At 50.4% G+C, this 11,274-nt stretch overlaps 1 pseudogene; it reads right to left on the bottom strand.

Annotated features, from left to right (window-relative positions):
- Positions 1 to 202: 202 nt before the first annotated feature.
- On the bottom strand, positions 203 to 2,267 carry LOC125553516 (protein JINGUBANG pseudogene; annotated as a pseudogene).
- Positions 2,268 to 11,274: the final 9,007 nt, after the last annotated feature.

Raw genomic sequence — 11,274 nt, 5'->3', positions numbered from 1 at the left:
TACGTGTGTACATATATATGAACGCTTACGTATGTACTGATGTTAAAAAAACAGCAGGTCATACCAAACGTTTTCGTTCGACTGGCTGTTTCGCTCGTAAAAAAACTAACGTTTCGTTCCGTTTTTTAAATGAGTTATTATAATCTTGTGTTAGCAGATTGTTTTTTTTAGGATAATTGTAATTGTATTAGTACTATGATATGTTAAAACTGCATGCTTACTCGCAAAACAAAACAAAACAAAAGAATTGTGGGATTGAGGTTCTGGGATATGCGGTTATTTAACCAAGAACGGGAGCATCATTCAAATTTCCGCGCAGTAATTGGATCCCTCAGATGGCCTTAAAGGTGGGTAAATCAGTTGATCTTACCAAACCCTAATGACTGGGACATTCCACTATTGCACCAGCTATTCCACGATTATGATGTGGAAGCCATCAGCCAGATCAAGCTATCATCTCAGGCGTTGCAAGATCGCCATGCATGGCGCTATGAGAAGACGGGCCGGTTCACTGTTGGAAGCGCATACATGCTTGCTCTGCACGCACGCTGACTGAGCGAGGAGGCCTTCACCAATAGGGGTCCAAAATGGCTCCTCACTCCTGAACCTGCCGCTGGATGACTGCTCTGTTCCCTTCTTGCAGAACTGTGGCCAGCGCACCATTGCTTCCGACCTCACGCAGCTGCCACGCGCACGCGCTTCAGCTCCGGCGTCTGGCACGGCGCCCACGCTTCCGCGTACGGCGACGGGGCCGGCTGGCCTCTCCACACCTGCGACGGCTGCGCCGGTGCTGCTGCAGCTGTGCGCTCCGTCACCCGCACTGTCGTGGCCGTCTCTGCTTCCGCGTCCGACAGGCGCCACACCTTGACCGACCCGTCCAGGCTTCCGCTGTACACCACGAACCGCCGATCACCGCCCGAACCGGCGGCCGCGGCCTCCTCGTCCATGGCGACGCACTTCACGGGCCCGGTGTGTCCGGCCAGAACGGCGAGACCCACGTGCTCTGCCCCGTCGCGACGCCACACGCAGAGGGTCCGGTCGGCCGAGCCGCTCACGACGACGTTGCCGGCCACCGCCAGGCACATCACCGCCATCTTGTGGCCCTTGAGCACACCACCATATCTCGCCTCGCCGTCGACCCAGTGCCAGTAGGTGACCAGCCCGTCCGACGAGCCCACGTACACGACGCGGTCCTCGGGCGACACGGCGATGGCGGTGACCGCGCCCTCGCCCTTCCTCAGCACCTTCTCCAGGACATGCCTCGTCGCGTCGCCCTTCGCGGCCATCTCCCGCCGCCACACCTTGACGGTGCCGTCGGCCGACCCGGTGAACACGACGCTGTCGAACCCGGCGGCGGCCACGGTGTTGACGGCGTCGTCGTGCGCGCTGACGGACTCGAGGCACTTGGAGTCGGACACGCGCCACACCTTGAAGGTCCTGTCCCACGAGGCCGAGTAGAGCAGCCCGGCGCCCTCGTCGAGGCTGAGGGAGGACACGGCGTCGCAGTGCCGAAGCCACACCGCGCGCTGGCGCCCCCGGCGCTGCGTCTCGACGTAGCTGGTGGGGTTGACGGCGCTCTTGAGGTAGTCCTTGAGCTTCGGGAGCGACCCCACCTGGCGGTGCACGGCGGGGTTGTCCGCGTCGGCGCGCCACACGCGCACCTTGCCGTCCTGATGGCCGGTGAAGATGCGCCGGTCGCCCGCCACGACGATGGCCTTGACGAGGCCGCTGGCGGTCCTGAACCCGGCGAGCTCGCGCTGGTCCCGCCACACGCGCACGTTCCGGGAGTCGGTGCCGGTGTAAAGAACGTCGCCGGTCGCCGCCAGCGAGTAGACGTGGCCGTCCTCCTTGACCAGCGACGCGATGAGGCCCGTGGCCCCCGGTTCGGCAACATCACCCCCGGCGCCGAGGCCCGGGAGGTGCGCCCACGGCGACCTGGGCGTGGGCGGGGTGGAGGAGCCGCCGTAGCGGGACGGCGAGGCGTCCCCGTCCGTGGTGGGGTAGGACGAGCAGCTGTACCCGTCATCGTCCGACACGGATGCGGAGGAGGAGGAGAAGGACCTCGGCGAGCAGGCGGCCACCGCGGCCGGGTCCGGCCGGAGGAAGTGGAGCAGCTTCTGGTGGTTACCCATGGATCGATGCCACAACAACTCACAGAACAAACGATCGATCAGATGATGATTTGCGCTGCGCCGAGCGGCTGGGTCCTTTTTACGGCCTGCGTCGGAAGGAAAGCCGAGACCGAAAGGGAGGAGGAGAAGAAGCTTGCGAGGCTGGAGAAGATGGACTGATGGAGTCGAGCAGCGGCCGTATATATATCACGTGGAGACGGTGAGAGACAGAAACGAGAGCGATGCACGACGTTCCGATAGGTGGATCCGGATTGGTTTGATTTGATTGATTTTTTCCTTTCTTTTAAAGGCGGGTTCTGCTTTCTTGATTTTGTCGGTTTTACTACTAGAATATTATTTTTTTAGTTTCAAAAAATAATATATTTTTATTTTGTTTATTCATCATTGGGAATGGGCCTGGACTCGGCGGCTGCTGTGATATCACCCAACAGTGGGCACGCGGCGAGCGCTGCTACGTTCGCAGGACTATGGGCAGGACTATTGTGGCATTCATCATTGGTTGGTTTCGTCACTTAGATTCATGCTAAAGAAATATCGCACTGCTGCACCATTCCGTTGGATTAAATAAAAAGGAGTGCCCATTCCGTTGCGATGCCAACGGCCAGGCCCGTACGTGATCGAACATTCCAGATCACTTGCGTTGCACGGCAGCGATCTTTCCATACTCAAATGTATCGGCACTTATTCAAAATTATTGTACTCCAAAGAGGACGTGCGTATGCTCGTTTACCACGCAAAAGACGCAGTAGAACCAAAGATTAACCATACCATAGCCGGCTGGTTAAGCGAATGGACGTAACTCACTCGATCGAAACTCGGAAAAAGTGTGCATGCAAAACATGCATGGAGTAGTGCTAGATACGCGAGCTTGATCGATCGAAACAGTGGATAGTTTCCTTCTCTGTTGGCGTGCTGGTTTGAGTGTTGGATCGAGCCACCCAAGCCTACATCGGTCGATATCGTACCTGTTTCTTGACCAATTTGGCGGGCGGAGCAGCAACTGTACAAGTATTCTTTTGTGTTCTGACTTTGTGCTGTGCAGTTCAGGGCGATAAAAACAGGAAGAAAAAGAGCAGATGCATCTTTAGGCTTTATTAGGGAATTGGGGTGTACAGGTGGTGCATGCTCTTCTCGGAACGGGCAAAATCGGCTGGGCGGACGGCGGAAAGGCCCGCGGCTCGTCTCCGTCCGTGAATACAAGCGTGTGGTGTGGTGGCGCCACCGCCATGGACCATGCCGCACCGTACGTATGTACTCCTTTCGTTCCGAATTACTTGTCACAGGTATAGATATATCTAGATGTATTTTAGTTTTAGATACATTCATTTCTGTGACGAGTAATTTGGAACGGAGGAGGTACGTGTCAGCAAGGACGGCGGGTGCGAGTTGCTTCCGGGACCAAGGTTTCCATAACGATTTGAACATGTGGGTTATGCATCACATGTGCAAAGTCATTTCATACTACGAGATCAATAAAGCAGCAAGAATCACACGCTTTGCTTTGTTTACGAGGGAATGAATCCTGAATAAACTCGTTTATGGAGCAAAAAGTGCCACTAGTTTAGTTTAATATTTGAGAAGCACGCGCTACTTTTAAGCAAGTTGTTGAGCACTAATCAGTGTCCCATCTGGACATCGTTGTACATGCCTAGCCCGTTTGGAACATATAAAAAGCGAAACTACTTCGCGGACGATTGGTGAATGGACGATGCATGCACGATGTCCAATCGAACGGTGTCCTGTAAAAAGCTTGATGACACCAACGGCTTGATTATTAGTATCATTCGTAAATCATGCATAGACGTCGTGTGTGTAGCAACGCTGTATAAAAAGTTCAATCTGCCCAGAAATTTATCTCGACCAGCAATGGGCGTATTCCTAAATCCTAATCTTTGACCATATTTAATTTTGCTAATTTTAGCCCTAACAAAAAATATTAAGTTATACACGGAAAAAAGTTATTAATCGAAAGAAAACACTATACAGTATGTGGCATCCAATAAGTTTATGAGGAAAAACCCACAAAAACACGTGGTTAGAAATGTTGCAAGTCATCAATGTTTACTACAAAGTCTGGTACATTAATGCACAAAAGTTTTTTTTGAACAATCATTGGCGGGGTGGGGGGCATCTGAATGCATTACTCAAAAAGAGCCACGAGTAACCAAACTACAGAGTTGCGCTAGCACGGGAGGAGATCTAGCATGTTGTTTATAAACTACCTACTCCGGCAAAACACGAATGAAGAACGTAGAAACATAGTTAAGTGTAAAAATATTATCTCTTGGCAAGTGTGTTACTTGTTTACTTGCAAGTATTCAACTTATTTACAATATAACATAAACAACATGATATATCTCACTGATTGGTCATGCTATATATGTTAATATGTTTTTACATAAACTAATTAAACAAAATAAAATAAAAATCTTTCGAAGAGAGTCGCTGACCTTGTTCGTCAGATATAAATTCATAACGCAACAAACTAATTTTGCCATAAATAATGACAGTATGGGGACGCGCGGCTTAGAGCATCTACAGCCGGAGTTGGCAAATCCGGGCACTCGAACGCCTGTGGACGCGCCCGGGCGCGTCCGCGGGCACTGACCGGACACTCCTCAAATCATGCCGTCCACGTCCGTGCATCTCATATCCGGTCCGTCAAATCCATATTAGCATGCAACGTAGATAAAAAGAAAGTAGAACATCACACAAACATAGAATTGGACAGAAGAATGCACTTTGATCACAAAAAATCATCGACGGATGTCCAAAAGATCCACAGTTCACGTAATTCACATAAACAACGGACAAATTTAAACTAGATTATTAAAAACTAAAAACTGAAGACGGAGACGGCGGAGATTCACCACTTCCTCGCCAGCTCTTTGCCCTTCCGGTCGCCGGTGCAGCTGTAGGCGTCGGCGGCTAGTGGCGAATCGTCCGAGGAGGAGCCGTGGTCGTTGTCGTCATCGGAGGTGTCGGAGAGGCTGACGAGCCCTTTTAGCCGCCGGACCTCCCTGTCCTGTTGTCGCTTGAGCTTCGCGAGCCGAGCCGCCTCCGCCGCTGCCTCCGCCGCCTCGCGCTCGGACTGCTCAATAGCAATCCGGAGCGTCTTGGTGTTCTTTTGCGAGAGCTGCCGCGCGTCCATCCCCCCAGTCGTAACCGGCTGGCGGTAGACCCATTCGAGGAGCCGCGCGTCCTCGTCGGGCTCCGTCGCCATCCCGCGGCGGCGGCGCACGGATTGCTCCGCCTCCCTCCTCTGCCTTTGCCGCCGCCGCTCGCGGCGGGCAGCGCGCACCTCTGATTCCGGCATGCGCGTTCGGGCCGGCGAGGCGGGCACAAGCACCCACCGTTGCCCATGTGAGGGAGTAGCAGTCGGCGGGGGTAGGGGACGACGTAGAGGAGGCGCGGATAGTGCAGGCCGCCTGTCAGTGCTGCGCACGGGCTGAGAGGGGCCAACGCCGATGTGCGAGTTGCGCCGGCAGGGAAGCTGCATTTGCGGCGAGGCTGCACATCCAGAGCTGCCCCCGGTCTCCACCTTGGACCGCTCCAAGGTGATACGGAGGGCAAGCTCATAGTCTGGATCCAGGTCGGAGTCTGAGCGGCTGACGGAGCTCGACATTGCGCCGGGTTCGATTGGAAATGGTGCGGGGAGAGGAGAGGACGAACCGAGAGAGGAGAATGAGTGAGGTAGGGTTTCGGAGGATGAGTCGGATGGGATTTTTTTGTGGGACATGCGTGGGGTCGGTGTTGGGCCAGGCTTGTCAGAAGGACGCACCCGGGTTTATTTGGACCACCTCATATTTAAACTGAATATGAAAGATGCTGGTTAGCTCAGATGTTTGAGACTTGTTTAAGGAATTCGTCTAGATTAAAAAAATAATGATCGATCAGTGATCGTGCAGGCAGGCCCAGATATTTGAGACCGATTCAGGGCGTTCGGTTATAAATGCTCTTACGTGGATGATCGCAACGGCACTTTCGTTTTCCTTTGAGCCCGCGCACATCGCCGGATCCGTGAGGCAGGGGATGGGCAAAACCTGTGGCTCACCTGCATGTGCCGGTCGAGGCCGATCAAAAATATCGTTAGCCCGGGTGCAACGTACGGGTAATCTGTGGTTTGCCCGGATACATTTCGCAGCGTCCACGTGGTTAGCTGGGTATTTAAAAAAAACGTGGTCAAGTGGGTGGCGCCGTTCTGCGTATTCTTCGCAAAAGGTATCTGTAAGGTGAACCCGTAAACGGCCGTATTCGTTCGGACCGCTAGACCTGCAAACCGTCCACATCCGTCCGAATCACATTATGCGGACCGCTGAATCCATTCAACGCGGGTCTGTATGGATCTGTGTGGCGGCCCGGAAGCGTTTTCTTCTGCAAACCGGCGACAAACGTGGGAGGTTTATGAAAGTTCGGACACTAGACACGTAGAACTCCGACACCCCCGGCCCACCCAAAACCTTTCTCAGACCCGAGCCTTCATCCTCCCCATTTGCGCTTCTTCCTTCTTTCCCTCTTGCCTTCGCCGCCGCTCCACCACCCTGGCCGCCACGCCACAGCCTTGCACGAACTCTACGTCTCCCTAATCCCCAGCGCTCCACCAGGGCGCCACCTTGCTTCTCCTCCGTCGCCGTTCAACCTTCCGACCGCCCTGCCAGGTACCGTCCGCTGCTATACTTACTCATCATGGCCAGCAACTGTTCGATGAATTGCCGGAGCTAAAAAAGTTTTCCCTTCTTCTTTCTAGCAATGGATGTCCATTTGGAGGACATGAATACAACATGGGCTACTATCCGATTGACGATATCTATCCTTCGTGGGCTATCTTTGTCAGCAACATCTCTAACCTAGTTGGTCAGAAAAGGTTCACTTTGCCCAAAGACAAGAAGCAGTTAGAAAGGATGTCGAGAGGGCATGTGAAGTTCTGCAATTGTTCGTGAACCTACTAAAAAATGGGATCCGAAAACCTTGTGGGAGGTGATGACATGTTGTATGATCATGCACAACATGTTTGTCAAGGATGAGGGTGACGATGCTGCCACAACTTTAGAATTTGAGAACATGATCGTCGAGGATGAGGGTGTTTGCAGACTGGTCTTCAATTGTCCGCGGACGGATGCAGGAGAAAATTTGCAGGTCGCTGTTGCCGTTGGAGATGCCCTAACTACCTAGCCTGTGTAAATATGCCCTCATTTTTCTTAAATAAAAAAGAAATCTATCTGTTGCTCTCTTGTAGTGGTTGGCATAGAAACACATCGACCAAACATCTCAACTTCATTTCATCAGCAACATATATATGTGCAATAACTTCTGCTAGACATCAATGATCATTGTTGCTTTCGTCAGCCACAGCAGCCGTATGGATCAGCGCTCCTGTAGTAATACGTACTCATGGAGAAAGGTAGACAATCATCTCCCCTTAGGCTCGATCGATGGGAGTGTGTCGTTTCTCTATTTTGCTTGTACGCCATATATTAGAGTAAGAAATAGATGTACGGTCTACGATCTAGTCTAGCTCGACGCAAAAGCAATCAATCACGAGGGCGGAAAAAACAACCAATATATCGATCGTATGCCTAGCTATCCCAGCTCACCACTACTCTGTGTCATCTGTCTCGGTCTTGGCTCGTGACCAATTTCCCATTTTGGCGCGATGGCTCGGGCCCCTGCAGCAAACAGGGACACCTGGCCCGTCGCCGCGCGCATATAGTACAGTAGGCAACGTCGACGTCGAGGCGTCGTCGCGCGCTGTTGTTAGGTCTGCTTTCATCCGTCGCCTTACATGCACCCGCCACGTTGCATCCGTCGCGCCAATGTGTGCTTGTTTTGTGCTTCCCTTTCTCTGGTGCATTCATACATCTCCCACAGGTCAACACGTTATCAGCTATTAGCTCATACGCATGGAACGTTATATGTAGCTCAGTGTATTAGCGTATGCATGTCAGCATCTACACGCCAACGTCGGCAGTAGAAGCGGGTGAGCTTGCACATCACATATTGGGATTCTAAACCTAGTTCGGAAATGCATCTAGACGCCTCTCTCGCGCTCATCCGTCGTCGAAATGAAGTTGCCTTTAACGGACAAACAATCATCAACTTTTTACAGGTCATCTTCAGAGCGTCTACTTGAATCCGTATGTGGTTTTTACTCAGCCATGCGGACCACAGGGCGCATATGAATATTAGGTGCAGCCGATGGAGATGGTTGCACGGATACATACAATCGGTTTGGATGACGGTGCAATAATAGGATAGGCGTTTAGTCTCCTAATCCTACTTTCGTCGGTTGTGGCTTTTATTTTTAGCCGGTTGTGGCTTTTATTTATTTTCTAAGATCTTTTGTTTCGTTTTGAGACTACTGGTTGGAACCTTTTGGAGCCATTTTTTTTTCAATAAATGACTCTGTGCATCAAAAGATGCAGAGGCCGGGGTACGCCTCTTTTTTGAAAAAAAAACTAAAATGCACTACACACAAAACGTGTTGAACAAAGCTGATCAACTGCGAAATGCTACGCGATTACCGCGCGCCTAACAACACGTAAATTAATTAATTAAACTAATCAAAAGGAGAGAAGGAGATGGGTCGTGTACAATGAACGCAGCCAAGGTAGGTCTAAAGCGCATCAGATCTACGTACGCTCTGTTATGACTATCTGAATATAGGACTTCCACGTTCGATTTCAAGTTATCTTTTCCTTTTCAAAGTTGCACTCGATTTGTAGCTAGGTGACCCTTATCCCGAATTCCCGATCGAAGTAATCACGGCAATCCATTTTCAAAGAGAAACTCGCACCACAGTGACGTCTGATTCATGTGATAACTTATTGCTGCATATGTACGATCCAAAAAAGCAATCCAGCAGATCGCCAGCTAGTACCATCGCTCGTTAGTTTACTCTCCATTCACTGGCTGTCTCCATGCATAGATCTCCCGACGTAAGCCTATATCTCGTGACATGCACACACATGCCACATCTCTATTTTCTTGGTACGAACTTACGATCTGGCGGTAGCTTTTCGACTACGTGGATCCTTCGATTAGTACTTGTCAATTAACGGGGGACAAGAACATAATCAACTCAAGTTTGTACTAAAATGGCGCTGGCATTGACCCTTTGGCCTTGGCCATGTGGGTTGGCGTGTGCCTGGTAGCAAAGATATCATAAAGATTAAAGCAGCAATCTAGAAGTAAACTGGATAAGATATGCATGCCCGGTATAGTACTTGACACAATGATACATATAGTATAAGCCAATGCGATTGTATATCATACATGATGAGTGACCAACACACTTCTCTGTCACCGGATTAGGAGACTAATTAAGCAGGGTTCTTTTTTCTTTTCTTTTGTTCTTGTACGTGGCCGGAAGGAGGCTAAGCAGGTTTACCCGGTATTCTCTGTCATGCACGTAAGAGAGAAGACCCTTGACACAATCACGTCCTCCAGCTTTGGGTAGATATATAAAGTGGAATCACGAGAGCCCAAACAATAGCCACTCCTCCTAGGCTAGCCAGCACCGGTGTCGAGTCCAGCAAGCAAGCAGGCCATGCGTGCCACTATCAGCTTTGGGTTACACCATTATCCATCACACGTTCTATTCCATCCATCAGCTTTGGGTTACACCACTCACCAGTCTATCCATCCCATCAGCTTCCATGATCTGTCTGTCTCGCCCGTGACCTAATTCCAGTTCCGGCGCGACGGCTCAGCTCTACCGCGGAAGCGGGGACACCTGGCCCATCACGGCATCACCTGCGCTCCTGCCACGTTGCATCCATGGAGCTTTCTTTTTCTCGATCCGTTAGCCGATTGGTCCGTGGCTTAATTTCGTGCAGCCACTACCCAGGCTATACCACGCTATCGTCCAAGTTTATGTGGTATGGGCAATGGCCGGCCATGGAGCATATATACCTGCAAAGGTGATCGGGTACGGTGATGCGCTCCTGTCAACGTTTCACGCGCCACCGTTGCATGGTGGCCGCGGAAGGTTTCTGTGCACATGCATGCATCAACTCTATTATTTGTTCGCAATCATACAACTAGCAAGGGTCCTCCAGCGTTCTCACATATATAGAGTAATATTGAAAATTTCTTTCCTCTTTCGCATTTGCTATATCTGGGGCGGCGGGCCACCTGGAAGTAAAATTTGCGTCGGTTGATTTTGCAACTGGAAGGGCGAGGCCCCGAGCTCAAGAACGGGACGTCGACGACGATTACGGTATCGCTGGTTGCGAGGACCTCGTCGGAGGCATGGAGAAAAGGTCTTGCCAAAGTAATAAACTCTGCTCTGCTAATAAACTTTAATATGAAGTGATATTCTTTGTTTTTCATCCACTTGTTTCTGTAGTCGTCGCTATATGGTCTATGAATCTGAATATAATTTTTATTTTTCTGCTGTTTGTTGTACTGTCATGATTAAAAATGAATAGATCGGCAGTTTCTCATAAAAAAATAAGCAATGTTTCTTTTCTTGCCCACACAACCATAAAAGAAAAAAAAACATTACACGATGTCTTCTATCCTCAATCAGGAATACATTTGCTTTTATCCGGATGCTAGGCGAAAAAATCACAACCATTTCTATCCGGTAGTAATTTTTTCAAGATTCATCTGCATCTAGTGGCAAGAAGTACTACTCATGAGTCAATTATGCTTTCACAAGTTGACAAACACCTGATCCAACAAAAGTGAGGATCAGGTACCGGCCATGCCGGGTGCACGTTATTTCTGACCGGCGGATGCACATCGTGCGGTGCAGGGCTAAGCTTTCGATCTACTTCCTTCGTTCCAAATTACTTGTCGGAGAAACGGATGTATCTAGAACTAAAATATATCTAGATATATCTATACCTGTGACTAGTAATTCGGAACGGAGGGAGTAGATGCAAGGACATGCACATTAGTGTAATCAGCTGGCGCACGTGTATGATTGGCAGGTAATCTTACAACGACGGATGGGCGATAGCAGGAAGATGGCAGAAGCCATGCAAGATAGCTTCATAGAGCACATAGCATTAATTTGAGTAGTAGAGTTCTGCGCAAAAAAAAAAAATTTGAGTAGTAGAGTTGCATGCATGCATGTTATTCACAAACAAAAAAACGAGTTGCATGCATGTTGCACAACTTTTCCCTCCCTTCCTCC

Source organism: Triticum urartu, chromosome 4A (genome assembly GCF_056163025.1).
Source record: "Triticum urartu cultivar PI428250 chromosome 4A, HENAU_Tu73, whole genome shotgun sequence".
NCBI lineage: Eukaryota > Viridiplantae > Streptophyta > Magnoliopsida > Poales > Poaceae > Triticum > Triticum urartu.
The sequence above is the reverse complement of the archived record's forward strand: the minus strand, read 5'-3'. Positions and strand labels throughout refer to the sequence as shown.